Source organism: Erinaceus europaeus, chromosome 17 (assembly GCF_950295315.1).
Source record: "Erinaceus europaeus chromosome 17, mEriEur2.1, whole genome shotgun sequence".
Lineage (NCBI taxonomy): Eukaryota > Metazoa > Chordata > Mammalia > Eulipotyphla > Erinaceidae > Erinaceus > Erinaceus europaeus.
This window is the reverse complement of record NC_080178.1, coordinates 37,483,401-37,497,497: the sequence shown is the minus strand read 5'-3', so window position 1 is coordinate 37,497,497 and position 14,097 is coordinate 37,483,401. Positions and strand designations below refer to the sequence as shown.

Genomic DNA, 14,097 nt, shown 5'->3' with positions numbered 1-14,097 from the left:
CAAAACATAAACAATGAATAAAGGTCATTACTGGAAGAGAAAATCAATGTCCAAAAGACAGTTAAGATTACACGTGTGTTTATGTGTATATATAAATAAGTTGTATTAAAATGCTTAACTCATTATAATATAATGAAATAACATTCACATGTTCCAGAACGATGAGTGTATTACATATAACTACATAGCTTGTTTAAATATCTTGAGTTAGAAAACTTGAGAGAGGGGGTCGGGTGTTAGCACAGGACAGGATAAGGATCCCAGTTTGAGCCCTGGCTCTCCACCTGCAGGGGAGTCGCTTCACTGCCTGTGAAGCAGGTCTGCAGGTGTCTATCTTTCTCTTCCCCTCTCTGTTTTCCCCTCTTCTCTCCATTTCTCTCTGTCCTATTCAACAACAACGACATCATTATTAACAACAATAACTACAACACCAATAAAAAAGGGAAACAAAAGGGAAAATAAATAATAATAAAAAAGAAAAGTTTAGAGAGCATATCTCTTAACACAGAAAAAGAAATGAAGACTAGTAATTTTACTATCTTTTTCTGCCCAGATGTTATATATTTCACCTTCTAATTCCATAGAAGAGAAATAATTATTTTCAATGTGACCTGAAATCTTTAAGTCCAATGAAGAACCTTCCACTAAAAATATTACATTGCATACTCATAATTTTCAGAAGAGATCTAGAGTGAATTGATAAAAACAAGAAATAAATTGCAGTACTAGAAGAAATGAGCAATATGTAAAAGCCTGTGTATTTAAAATATAGAGAGCATCCAGATTGTTCTCCATAAGAGACATTTTCAGGTCAGAATAGAAAAATGCCTCTCCCAATCCATATCAAATAATATTGCATCTGCCGATCACAACCTAAACAACACAACGATTGCCACCTTGCCATGCTTCACTTCAGACTGTGTCCAGAGACTTCACGTGTGGAATGACAACCCTTCAGCTTCATTACTCAGGTGAGACCTTTCCTTTCATAGTACACTCTAATTCCATCTCAGATGGTTCACTTTCTAACAAAGTCCCAAAACCTAGATATACACCAGTTTCTGTGAGAGAGAGCATATGTTCACACGTATCCATAAACTATTGCAAAATATATACCTGAAAGCAGAAGTACACTAGAGTTTACAGAGAGTACCCCCCTAACACTTCCTCTCCACTATTCCAAGCTTTGGGTCCATGACTGCTCAACAATTTGTTTGGCTTTGTATGTTAACTCTCTTTTCAGTCACCAGGTTCCAGATGTCATCAGGATGCCGGCCAGGCTTCCCTAGACTGAAGACCCCACCAATGTCCTGGAGCTCTGCTTCCCCAGAGACCCACCCTACTAGGGAAAGAGAGAGGTAGACTGGGAGTATGGACCGACCAGTCAATGCCCATGTTCAGCGGGGAAGCAATTACAGAAGCCAGACCTTCCACCTTCTACAACCCACAATGACCCTGGGTCCATGCTCCCAGAGGGATAGAGAATGGGAAAGCTATCAGGGGAGGGGGTGGGATATGGAGATTGGGTGGTGGGAATTGTGTGGCGTTGTACCCCTCCTACCCTATGGTTTTGTTAATTTATCCTTTCTTAAATAAATAAAAAGGAAAAAAAAAAGAAAAATGTAGGGTCTCATACATCAGAATTCCAATCATTTGTTCATAGAGTTAAAATTCAGAAGTTTTAAAAAGTGATTTTTAAAATTATAGTTATTTATTTATTGGATAGAGATAGCCAGAAATGGAGAAGGAAGGGGGTTACAGAGAAGGAGAGAGACAAATAGATATCTGCAGCACTGCTTCACCACTTGCAAAGCTTTCTCTTGCAGGCGGAGACCAAGGGCTCAAACTCCAGTCCTTGCACGCTGTAACATGTGCACTCAACCAGGTGCACCATCACCTGGTCCTTCAAAATGATTTCTTAAATCTTATAATATATATTTATTTTGGATAGAAACAGAGAAAAGTTGAGAGAAGGGGAGATAGGGGAGAATAAAAGATACACCTGTATTACTGCTTCACTATTAGTTAATCTTCCCTCCCGTAAGTAGGACCAGGTGCTTAACCTGGTTTCCTTTTGCAGTGTAACATGATATATATATATATTTGTAACTACTTTGAATCAATGAGAGGTAAACAGTCTGTTAAAGATTTGTACAAGGAAACCTCTGGTCAAATGTTGGCAAATTAACAGGTCCTGCTTTCTTTCTTTCACCACCACTAGAGTAAAAAATAAAACATTCAGCAGACTTCTCCACACAATATATACATATATATATATGAGCTAAGTGTGGAGTACAATAAAATAACAAGGATGATAAAAGCCAGGTAATGAATATATAGACTTCTAAGGCAAAATAAAAGTTCTACTCTCAGCCTAGTTCCTCATCCCATAGCAGTGAGACAGCATCCCATGGCCACAGGTGAGGTCTCATTACCGCTGCCAGGTTAGATATTTCTGATGCTGCTGTCACCCAGTTGGACCTATGTCACTTGCCTGCTGCCATGAGTTTGCCAACAAAAAACATGAACACTCCCCCAACCCCAGAACCCATTCCTTTGCTACAATACACCAGCTCCAGAGAAGGGAGGAGAAAATAGAGAGGGAAAAAGACAAAGAGAAACCTATAGACCTCTTCACCACTTGTGAAGTGACCCTCACTGCAGAGCCAGGGGTTCCATCCAGGATACTGTGGGCCCTTGTACTTATTTCACTTCATATGCTTGGTGAGCTTATATTTGAATTCACTTTTCCTGGAATACTTTAACACTATATGTGTTTAACCCTGTGAGCCACTGCCGAGCCCCTTCCCTTTTGTTATTACTTTTAAGGTTCTGCCTATAAGGGGGTTCATCCTTTATTCCTAAAGAAAATATTAAAGCTATGTCCTTAAGGATGCTAAGACCTATAAGGAAGAAATGCAGCAAATTCAGAAAAATATCAGGGGGCTAAGAATTGGCACCATAAGTAGAGTGTACATGTCATGAGTTGTCTCCTGCTAGGGGGAAATTTAACATGTGGTGAAGCAGTACTGTATGTATCCCTCTCCTCATCTTACCCCCAGTTTCTCTTTCTCTGTGAAAAAGGGAAAGAAAAATGCCAACAGGAGGAGTGGATTCCAAGCACTGAACATATATTCACATTGAGAACCCTGGTGACAATAAATAAATAAATAAATTTAGAAAAATAATTGAAAAATTCCTATCAAAGGGACAAAGAACACAGTAACTAAGCAAAATAAAAATCAGAGGGAAACCTACAGGAGGAAAGAAACCAAATGCCCATATTGAAAGAAGGTAGAGGAAGCCACTCTCCAAGTAAAATTAAAAAGTAAAAGCACTATAGTCAATGAAATATAAGAGATTTATGGAAAAACACCAAGATAAATAACATTCATATCATATTGGTACAAGGAGAAAAGAAAAAAAAAACCTAGAAGTTGTTTAAAGAAACATTATCTGAGAATGTCACCAGATTAAAGGAGACAGACACCCAGGTTAAGGAATCTTAAAGTATTCCAGGAAAAGTGAATTCAAATATAAGCTCACCAAGCATATGAAGTGAAATATGCTAGAAAAAGGACAATTACTGGATGATCTCACTTATAGGTAGTACTTAAGAAGCAAGGCAATAAAAGGGAAAACACAAGTGAAACTATGACTGGGTGAGGTGTATAACAGCAAAGCAAAGGACTCTGAAAGGGGAGTCAGCAGTACCAAGTGGATACCAAGTACACAATAGTAAAGAAGAACTTAGGTAGGAGGTGGAAGTGGTGTGTATATAGATAACCTATCAGGGGAAGATAAGAAACTATACACATGTCAGTAAATTTCCTTTATACCATTAATAATACCAATAAAATGATTAAAAGGGTACAATAGTTTTAAAAAATGGCAAACTTTTTATAAACAGAGGATTCTAGAGAAAAGCAAAAGGTCACCTATAAAGTAAATCCCATAAAGCTACCAGCTGATTTTGGTACAGTAATTCTAAAGGCTATCAAGCATGTATTAGAAAACTGAATAAAAAAAGACCTTCACCCAAGAATAGTATTTCCTGCTAGGTTATCAACCAGAATTGAAGGAAAGATGAAGAATTTTTCAGACAAGAAATAGCTAAATACATTCATTACCAGAATGGCAAAGATGATCACCTGAGAACACAACAAAATAAAACTGTTATCACTCCAGGAATCCACCAAGCCATGGGTAATGCAAATTCATGTGGTTTATGGACAGAGAGGGGCTTAAGGAGACATTCTTGGAAATAAAAGTGGTACATGCTCAAGAGCAGCTGCTGAGAGTTGGCAGTTTAACAACTGAAGTACCTCCTTCTGTCTGAGTTTTATCAACAAACACTATGAAGGGAAGAGAACTTAAGTCTCACCAGGGCTGGAATAGCAGCAAGGAAACCCTATATTAACATTAGGGATAGAGCACTGGCCAGGCAACTCAGGAGAAAATCAACACACCCAGTGGTCCAGAGATGTGGTTATATAGTAGGGGCCTTTTCACATCATTCTCTTGATAACTTTGGGAAAAAAGGTAGATAATTCCCTCAGAAATCAGCATTTACTTAGAAACAGGGGGCTACAGAGCACAGCTCAGCTCAGTTCTAACTGGGGAATGGGCCTTGTTTCATCTCTTGGTCACCAGTGAATGAATAAGATAAACAATCACTTACATTTAAAAAGCTCTCAGGCTCCCATAGACTGCAGGAAAGATAAAGAACATGAGGGGCTTAACAGCCACTGTGCTTCCACTCAGGGACTGAGATAACATTGAAACATCTGTTAGTTTCCACAACTGTTAACTCTTACTACATAACTTAGATTCAAGTCAATAGAGACAAGTGTGATTAATGGATTGAAAAGTACTTATCGAGTGACCTCATAACACACCACATACAATGGGTAAACCAAGAAGAAACAATGGAGAAATGAACCAGGACAAAAGCCCAGATAAAAGTCCAAAAAAGGTAGAAGCACAGAAGAAGAACAACAAACATCCAAACAGTAATTGATGCAATAGTTAAAGGAGTGAGGAAAACTTTTTAAAGTATTATCATCAGAAATGGGGAAACAGCAAATGATACTCTGAAAGAACATACTAATGATCCTGAGGAAATCAGAGAGCTGAAAGCTGAAATCGCTGTTTAATCCCTCTGGTTAGAACCTTCACAACAGCTGCTATGGAAGCTTTCTACCTCCACGCTCTTTTCTCCACCCCTTCTCCTAGCCATTTCCTTTTCCGATTTGCCACTTCCATTTTCTAAGATATAAAGGCATTGTCTTTGATCAATAAAGGCATTGCATTGCGTTCCTGCTCAGCCATGAGTTCATGGTCTCCTCTCCCTACCATGATGCTAGCACAGCATTCTGGCGCCTAACAGGGACCTACCCCCCAGCTTCACACACAAGTGGCAGACGTAGGAAGGTGCCCCAGATAAGTATATGGCCTTGGCTCTCTGCAGCCTTGTGTTTTACGAAGGCACTGTGATTCCTTTTTGCCCTCATTATTTTTCTGAGACCCCTCCACCATGGGTGACCTTCCTCCTTATGAAGAGGTTTCCCAAACCCTCTACTCTTTTTTCATGAGACAGTTTCTCTATTTGGAACATTTTGCTCTGGGCCACACCTTGGTTCCTCATGACCATGATCATAGAGCTTGGGAGAGGTGTGGAAATTTCCCATGGGACTTCCTGGACTCCCTCTCCTATATCTCCCATGGAGAAGGGTGACTCTAACTTGCAGAGCCTTCTCCAGAACATTGGCAGTCCCCAAGAATGGAGATACATGGTTAGTTCTACCCTCTTGATTTGATTCTTTCTTCTATAGGAAGACATTTTTGGGAATGGGTGTCTGCAGCAATCCCACATGAACAGTCAGAACCAGCTTAACTGAGATTTTGAGGCCCTTTATGGACTAGGACGCCCTCCAGGACTAATGTGACATAGCAGGACCTGAAAAATCTGCTTCAAAGAATGCCTCCCCTCCAAAAAAATTTTATATATATGCTGGACACAGTCATAATTTCTGGAGATGTCCAGAAACAAACCTTTTTTTTTCTCTTTTGATTTTTTTTTTACATCTTGGTATAAATGTGAAACATTTAATCTTGAAAACTTTATGAGTATGGGCGGGGGAGATAGCATAATGGTTATGCAAAGAAACTCTTATGCCTGAGGCTCCAAAGTCCTAGGTTCAATCCCCTGCACCACCATAAGCCAGAGCTGAGCAGTGCTCTGGAAAATAAAATAAAATAAAAAAAAAGAATTGTCACTATCGTGTTTACTCTCTAAGTAACCTGAGTGAGTTTGTTTAAAGTCTAAGGTAAAAATTAGTTAAAAATCTATATATGATAACTAAATCTGGTCTGAAGATCCTGCACACACCTAGGGTGTTTCTCCATCTTAATATGGGTGTAACAAAAGATAGAAAAGACACTCTTGATATGTAAAGCTCTCATATACCTTCTCAATTAAAGAGGTAGAACCAGCCCGGGTGAGTGATAGATCACACAATGGTTATGCTAATGATTCTCATGCATGCTTGAGGCTTCTAACAATGGTTCTTCTGTTTACCTTTCCACATTTCATTAAGCTTAAACTGTTTAAACAACCTTAAAATCATACTAGAAAGGACTTCCAAAATTATGACGGTACTTTAACCAATTATAATCATCGAGTTATCAATTATAGTAAACTTCTAATTTGTTACAAGTTTTTTCTTCACAAGTAAGTGTTTACAGCTATGTCAAGCCTTCACATGAAGAAGCATCTGCTCATACGGATCCCCGGAAATCCATTTGGACCCAAAAGATGTCCTCTGACATCCCCCACCCCAGAAACCAGTGATGTGACCTGGCACCATCTGAAGAAACTGATTCACAGACTACAAAGGACAGAACTTTCCTACTGCCTTCTCTCACCCATCGCTGTCTGCCCTTCTTGCTTCTGCTTTTCCTGTCATCTTTTGAGGTTTCAGCTCACTCTCTACAGAAAAGTGGAATTCCGGTGGCTGTCCTCCCCCATCGAGATAGACATGCATCATTTCTTTCCCTGGTATTGGCATTGGACTGACGCTTCTATCGGACTTGCTGGTACACCTCTTGGACACTTTACACAACTTTACAGCAGCTTCCCTTTATGCTGCTGGGCTTCTCAAAGACTGACCACAGCAGTCCATGGACTTTGCAGCCAGCTTGTCTTGGGGACTCTACAGTGCCGAATAGCCCATTTGCTTGGCAGGCCATGCCCCCCCCCCCCCCCCCCGCCTGCAGACCCTTTCCCCAGAGGCAGTAAATGCCCTTTGAGGCAAGAAACGCCCTTTCACCCAGACCTCCCCTTGACATCACACTGGCACTTGCTGCTCTCCTACTTTCCCTCCCTGTCTTGTGCCAGTTCTTTTAAAAATGCCTGCACAATATAGGTTTCTGTTCACCCCTACACTACTATTCCTCTGACATAAATGGAGTCTTTTACAGACATCCATCCATTTAAATATGGCCATTTAGAAAGAAGGAAATGTTAGGAAATTGTGAGGATGTGGTTGAGCTGAGCAGGTGTGTCCAATCCTGTTAGTCTCTCTCTCTACCGAGAGGTTGAGCAAGGAGGGACAGTAGTACTCCAAAGGTGTGCCTCATCCTATCAGATCCCCTGACTCACAAAGCACCCCACATTCCTGATACTATGGGCATTAGATAAAAAGAAAGGGGGGACATATTGGGCATTAAACCAACTCCCCCCTGCTCCATGCTTCATTGCTTGATGCTGTGGTCTATTTACATAATCATTGTTTTGCCTGAGACCCACCCTGCCTGCAGGATATTGTTTAGTTCCACTGGTTAGAACCCTCACAATAACTGCTCTGGAAGCTTTCTACCTTTGTGCTCTTTTCTCCATCCGCTCTCTTAGCCATTTCCTTTTCCGATTTGCCACTTGTGTTTTCTAAGATATAAAGGCATTGTCTATGATAATAAAGATATTGCATTGCGTCCCCACTCAGCCATGAGTTCCTGGTCTCCTCTCCCTCCCTTGACACTAGCCCGGCATTCATTTGTCTTTTTATTGATTTTTGGTGACTTCATTGGGTATTTTGGTCATTTTGGTGATTTCTTCCCATTCCATGGGGTGTCTCTATGATGGTGGCAATTTCCTTTGCTGTACTTTTCCCTTGGATGCAGTCCAATTGTTCTATTTTTGCTTTTGTTTTCATTGCAGTTGGATTTGAATGGGGAAGATGCTGCAAAAACTTATATGGAAGAGAGCTCTTCTTATATTTTCCTCTAAATATTTAATAGTTCTTAAGTATTTGAGTTAACTTTTGGAGTTAACTTTTGTATGTGATGAGATTTGGTGGTCCAGTCTCCTTCTTCTGCATATTTCAGCCCAATTTTCCCACACCACTTGTTGAATAGACTATCCTTTTTCCATTTGATATTTTGGGCTTCCTTGTAAAATAATACTAATATTATTAATAATAATAATGTATTGTAGGTGTGGAAGCTGATTTTTGGGTTCTCAATTCTACTCCATTGGTCTATGTATCTATTTTGGTTGCTGTACCAAGTAATTTTGACTATAGTGGTTCTGCAGTATGTTTTGAGATCAGGAACCATAATACCCCTGTCCTTGCTCTTTTCCCTCAGGACTGTTTTTCCTATACTGGGTATTTTTTGTCTCCTGATAAACTTTTGTATTTTTCATTCATCTCTTTTGAAGAAGTTTGGTGGGACCTTGATAAGGATACAAGGCTGGTTCAAATATATAAGTCAATAAATGTGATTTACCACATCAACAAATGGAAATCCAAAAAACCTATGATTATCTCAATAGATGCAGATAAAGCCATTGACAAGACCCTACATACATTCATGATAATAACATTAAAAAGAATAGGAATAGATGGAAAATTCCTCAAATTAGTAAAATCTATATACAATGATCCAACAGCCAATATTGTATTCAATGAGAGAAACTGAAAGCTTTCTTCCTATGGTCAGATACAAGAAAGAGCTGTCCACTGTTTCCATTACTAGTCAACACAGTCTTGGAAGTTCTAGCCATAGCAATCAGATAAAAGAAAGAGATGAAAATGCTACAGATTAAAAGGGGAAGTCAAACTCACTGTTTACAAATGGTATGTTAGTATAAATAGAAAATCCAAAACAGTCTAATAGGAAATTCTTGAAGACTATCAAGAAATATAGTAAAGTGGTAGCCTATAAAATCAATATACAAAAGGTAAGTGGCATTCTTCTATGCAAACACAAAATCAGAAGAAGAAATCCAGATATTGATTCAATTCATCATAGCAGCAAAAATAATAAAATATTTAGGGATAAGTCTAAAAAAGGAAGCGAAAGACTTTTATACTAAAAACTATGAGAAACTCCTCAAGGAAACAGAAAAAAAAAATACAAAGAAATGGAAAAGACATACCATGCATGTCATGGATTGGAAAAATTAACATAATCAAAATGACTATTCTAACCAGATCCATATATAGATTTAACACATATCTTAATATTTGACTAAGATATACATTATGCTCATTGGTGGTTTTCATGGATTCTCAAGGAAAGAAAAATTGCATAATCTGCTTTTTTTACTGGAAGTTATTGAGAGTTGTATGTATCTTTCTATTTTTTAAACTTACTTTTCATGAAAGAGAGATACAGAGAGAAAGTTACAGAGACCAAAGCTCTACTCATCTCTGGTTTATAGTAGTGTTGGGTATTAACACTGGGATGCCAGAACCTCAAACACAGATGTCTTTTGTAAAACCATTATACTATATCCCCAGAATTATTCTGCTATTATTTTCATCCAGAAAGACTCATGTCCTTTTCTCAAATTTGCTTTCTACCTTGAGCAATTCATAATTTAAAAAACTTGGATAACCTTTTTTACATATTTTTCCATGAGTCAGAGGCAAGTCAAGTTCTTTGTTTCTGTCTGCACTTTAAAAAGCATGCTTGTGTTTGCCATCATTTCTCTGCTTGAGTATTCAGTCTCCAGTTTTCCATTTGGTTGTTTTTCTAAGTCCTTCCAGATTTCAGTGAAAAACTGACAAGAATGGCCACAAATTTCTTAAATAATGGCAACATTTGTCCTGAGTATTCAGCTATATGGGTTGGAACATAAACAGGAAGTTTGTATTTACTGCTTTGTATTTACTATTTTGCACATCTTTCTGATTCTTAAAAATTGATTTTCTCTGAAGTCTCATAAATATCTTTTTCTTTGACAGTTTTGCAACTCCTCTGGATTGAATGATAGATTAATAAGGCAACTGTGTGTCTTAATCCTACTCCACCCCAGTAGTAGGAATTGCCATTAATGTTTCTGAAACATAAAAGAACATCTGACTTCTCTGAAAATGAGACACAATGAGACAGCCTTAGTTTTCCATTTCTTGCAGGGGAAAGGAAAACATATTTTCCTTGTTTAATGAGAGCTGGTGTGATAAGTATGAACTTTAAAAAGAAAGACTTTTCCTTTTTAATTTTTTAAAATTATCTTTATTTATTTTATAGAGACAATCAGAAATCGAGAGGGAAGGGAGAAGATAGAGAGGAAGAGAGACAGAGAGACACCTGCAGCTCTGCTTTACCACTAGTGAAGCTTTCCCTCTGCTGTTGGGGGCCAGGGGTTTGAACGAGGGTCTTTGTAATTATAACATGCTCATCCAGGTGTGCCACCTATGTACTTTTAAATCATAATTGTGGGACTGACATAGCATAAATATTCTCATTCCAAAGAGAAATAGGATTAAGAAGATTTATGTATCCCAATGAAGTTCAAAATCCAGTAAGGAGAATACTTAGATCTTAATGCAGAAAATTAGTCCTGAGTTCGGTGGTATGCTCTATAAATCTACCTGGTAACTGACCTACTGAAAACAGAGACAGCTCCAAACTTCAGGTCACAGGAAATACACAAATTTTTTAAAATTGTTCAAAGTTGAGAATTTAATGATTTTTGAATTATTCTTGACACTATTCTTTCCTTTTTCTGAGGAACAATGCCTCTTCATAGCATAACTGTCTTACAGAATTTAAGAAATCCTAAGAAATCCTATAGTTCTCCATCATTCTCTTCACTTTGCTCTTCTTCTTCTTCTAGCGTTTGCCCTTCTTCCGTAGCCAGTCAACAGCATCAGGTTGAGCCTGATGTAAAGTTTGGAGACCTCCTTTGAACCTGGAGAGGTGGCAGTCGTTGACTATGTGGGTCATGGTCTGTCTGGAGCCGCAGGGGCAGTTTGGGTTATCTCTGGCTCCCCAGCGATGGAACATAGCGGCGCACTGGCCATGGCCTGTTCGATAGCGATGGAGGAGAGCCCAATCATAATGTGATAGGTCAAAGCCGGGTTGACGCTTGCAGGGGTCTGTGATGAGGTGTTTGTTCTTTACCTCAGCTGACTGCCAGCTATGTTTCCAAGAGTCTGGAACAGAGAAGTTCAGTGTAGGCGTAGGGACCAGATTGGGTGACGAGACGTCAAGCGTTGGACAGGGTGGGCAAGATATCCGCATATATTGGCAGGTCCGGTCGAGCGTAGATGTGGGAAATGAACTTAGATGATTCCGCATCCCGACAAATATCTGGCGGGGCGATGTTGCTAAGAACTGGCAACCATGGAACCGGGGTGGAACGGATGGTTCCAGAAATTATCCTCATGGAGGAATATAATTTGGAATCGACCAAGTGGACATGGGGGCTACGGAACCATACTGGGGCACAGTATTCTGCAGTGGAATAGCATAATGCCAGAGATGATGATTGCAGTGTGGAAGCGCTCGTGCCCCATGAGGAGCTGGCCAGTCTTGCAATGATGTTATTCCCCGCGCCCACCTTTGCTGCAGTTTTTATGAGATGTTCGTGAAATGACAGAGTGCGATCGAGGGTAACGCCAAGATAGACTGGCTGGGCTTCATGCCGGATTCTCGTATCGCCAAGGTGCACATTAAGCTCACGCAGGGCCGAGGCATGGTGTAGATGGAAAACAGATGATACCGTTTTTGCAGTGCTAGGAATTAGTCGCCATTTTTTACAGTAATCAGATATCAGAGACATGTCTTTCAGTTTGGTCTATCTCTTTGAGTTAAAGCTTACAATGTTTTTACTTGTACAATCCCACTGATATTTGGTAGCTTCTGATAAAAATTTTCTTTATCAAATGGCTGATTTGATGATCTTTTTATCAAGGTATGTATGCTCAGCCATACCTGCAGTGTTTCTTCAGAACAGGGTTCCTCACTTTTCATAATATAAAATTTCATATTGAAAAGTCTTTTCTAAGGAAACCTGTGTGTAACATTTTGAACTTAATACATTAAATTGATGTTTTTTCTCTAGGTACCATACAGAAAATTATAAATAAAAGCTGTTCTCTTAAGCATACCTTTCTCCTAGCTACTTCCCTAATTGCCAATATATCAATTTCTCTCCTCTTTTATATCCACGCATACTTTCAGCTACTTTGTACTTTCCTGAAGCATTCTCAAGGTCAGCAATGACTAGCTGTATTATTCCAGTTGTTATTTTCTAGTCCCCAGTGGAATATGACCACTTTACTGCATTTGTTACACTTGATCACTTGCTTTATTCAAACTTTTTTGTGAAAAGTTTTATTTTAACTTTTGATAAGAGACATAAATTGAAAAGGAAGGGAAAAATAGATGGTGAGAAGAGAGACACCTGCAGCATTGTTTCTCCACTCACAAGCGACTGTGGGCTTGAATCTGGTAATGTGCATTCAACCAGTGAGCCACTGACTGGCCTGAAACTTTTCCTTCATTTTAGTTCTAGGATATCTACTTACCTGAGTTGCTTTCCTTCCTTCCAGGGTCATTGCTGGGCCAGCACTATGGATCCACTGCTCCTGCTGGAATTTTTTTTTCCATTTTATTGGGTAAGACAGAGATAAATTGGGGGGGTGAGCTAAAGAGGGAGAGAGAGAGAGAGAGAGAAACCTGCAGGCTTGCTCACCCGTTCCTGAAGCTTTCCCCCTGCAGGTGGGGAGTAGGCCTTGAACCTGGATCTTTACGTGGGTCCTTGCACTTAGTACTATGTGGGTTTAACCTGGTACACTACCACTCGACCCTTCCCTTCCTATTTTGATTTACTGTATTTATGCCTCTGAGTATCATAAAGCTGGAGTGTCTTTCTTGATCTTTTCTCTTCCCAGGAACTCATCTCTGATAATGCCTTGCCATTTTATGTATGTCTCTGTGTGCCACTATCTTCCAAGTGTATCTATTCAGCTTACATCACAACACTGCAATCAGGGATCATATATTCAGTTGTTTCCCAGTGTCTTATTCTATATGACAGATAAGTATGTTTTCCTAGACTCAAAAGTCACTGTGAAGGAAAGAAAATGCTGAAGTACTTAAAGTAATGGAAATATCAACTTGTAGAAATCCAGCTCAGTGTTCAAAAGTTGGCTTTACCTTTAATTAATATGTAATAAATAAATAAATGAAGCACTGTGGTGTTTCTGTGCCTTATCCTTTGTATTTTTTTCCCCAAAGGAGAGTAAAGTCTGTCATCTCAAAATTTTCCTCTGACAGTAAGTAATCTTTAGCATATATATATATATATAAAAGAAATATCAGACACAGGAAGTTCTGAAAATCAAACAGAAGCTATAGGAGACACTTCCACATAATAGAACTCTATATGTAAGGGTCATCTTCTCCTTGCCTGGAAGACAGATGAAGAGGAAAATGACTAAGACTCTGGGAACAACATTCAAGAGGGAAGGGATCTAAGATAAATCTGCATAAGAATAACATCTGTGAAGTTACTTACTTTTCCTAATTTTCTCCTTTCATACACAGGAAGTATGTGTGCTATTAAATTTCTCTTTGCTTTTCTCATATTAGTCTGACATTTATTACAGAGGAAATGTATCAACTAACAACCTAGAAGGGTAAAGGAAAAACTATTTTCTCCCTACACAGTTATAAAATGAGTTTTAAAATGAGAAGAAAGCCAACATAGTGAATATGTGAATTATATGATTATAGGTTTTTCCTTATACTGGCACAATAGATGAAAATTAGTATTAATTTTTGTTTTGTTTTTCTAGCAGA

At 38.9% G+C, this 14,097-nt stretch overlaps 1 protein-coding gene across 3 annotated transcripts in view; it reads right to left on the bottom strand.

The window, feature by feature from the left end:
* NOX4 (NADPH oxidase 4) overlaps positions 1 to 14,097 on the bottom strand; it is a 187,696-nt gene that overhangs the window by 56,132 nt on the left and 117,467 nt on the right. The gene's annotated exons all lie outside the window — the stretch shown is intronic.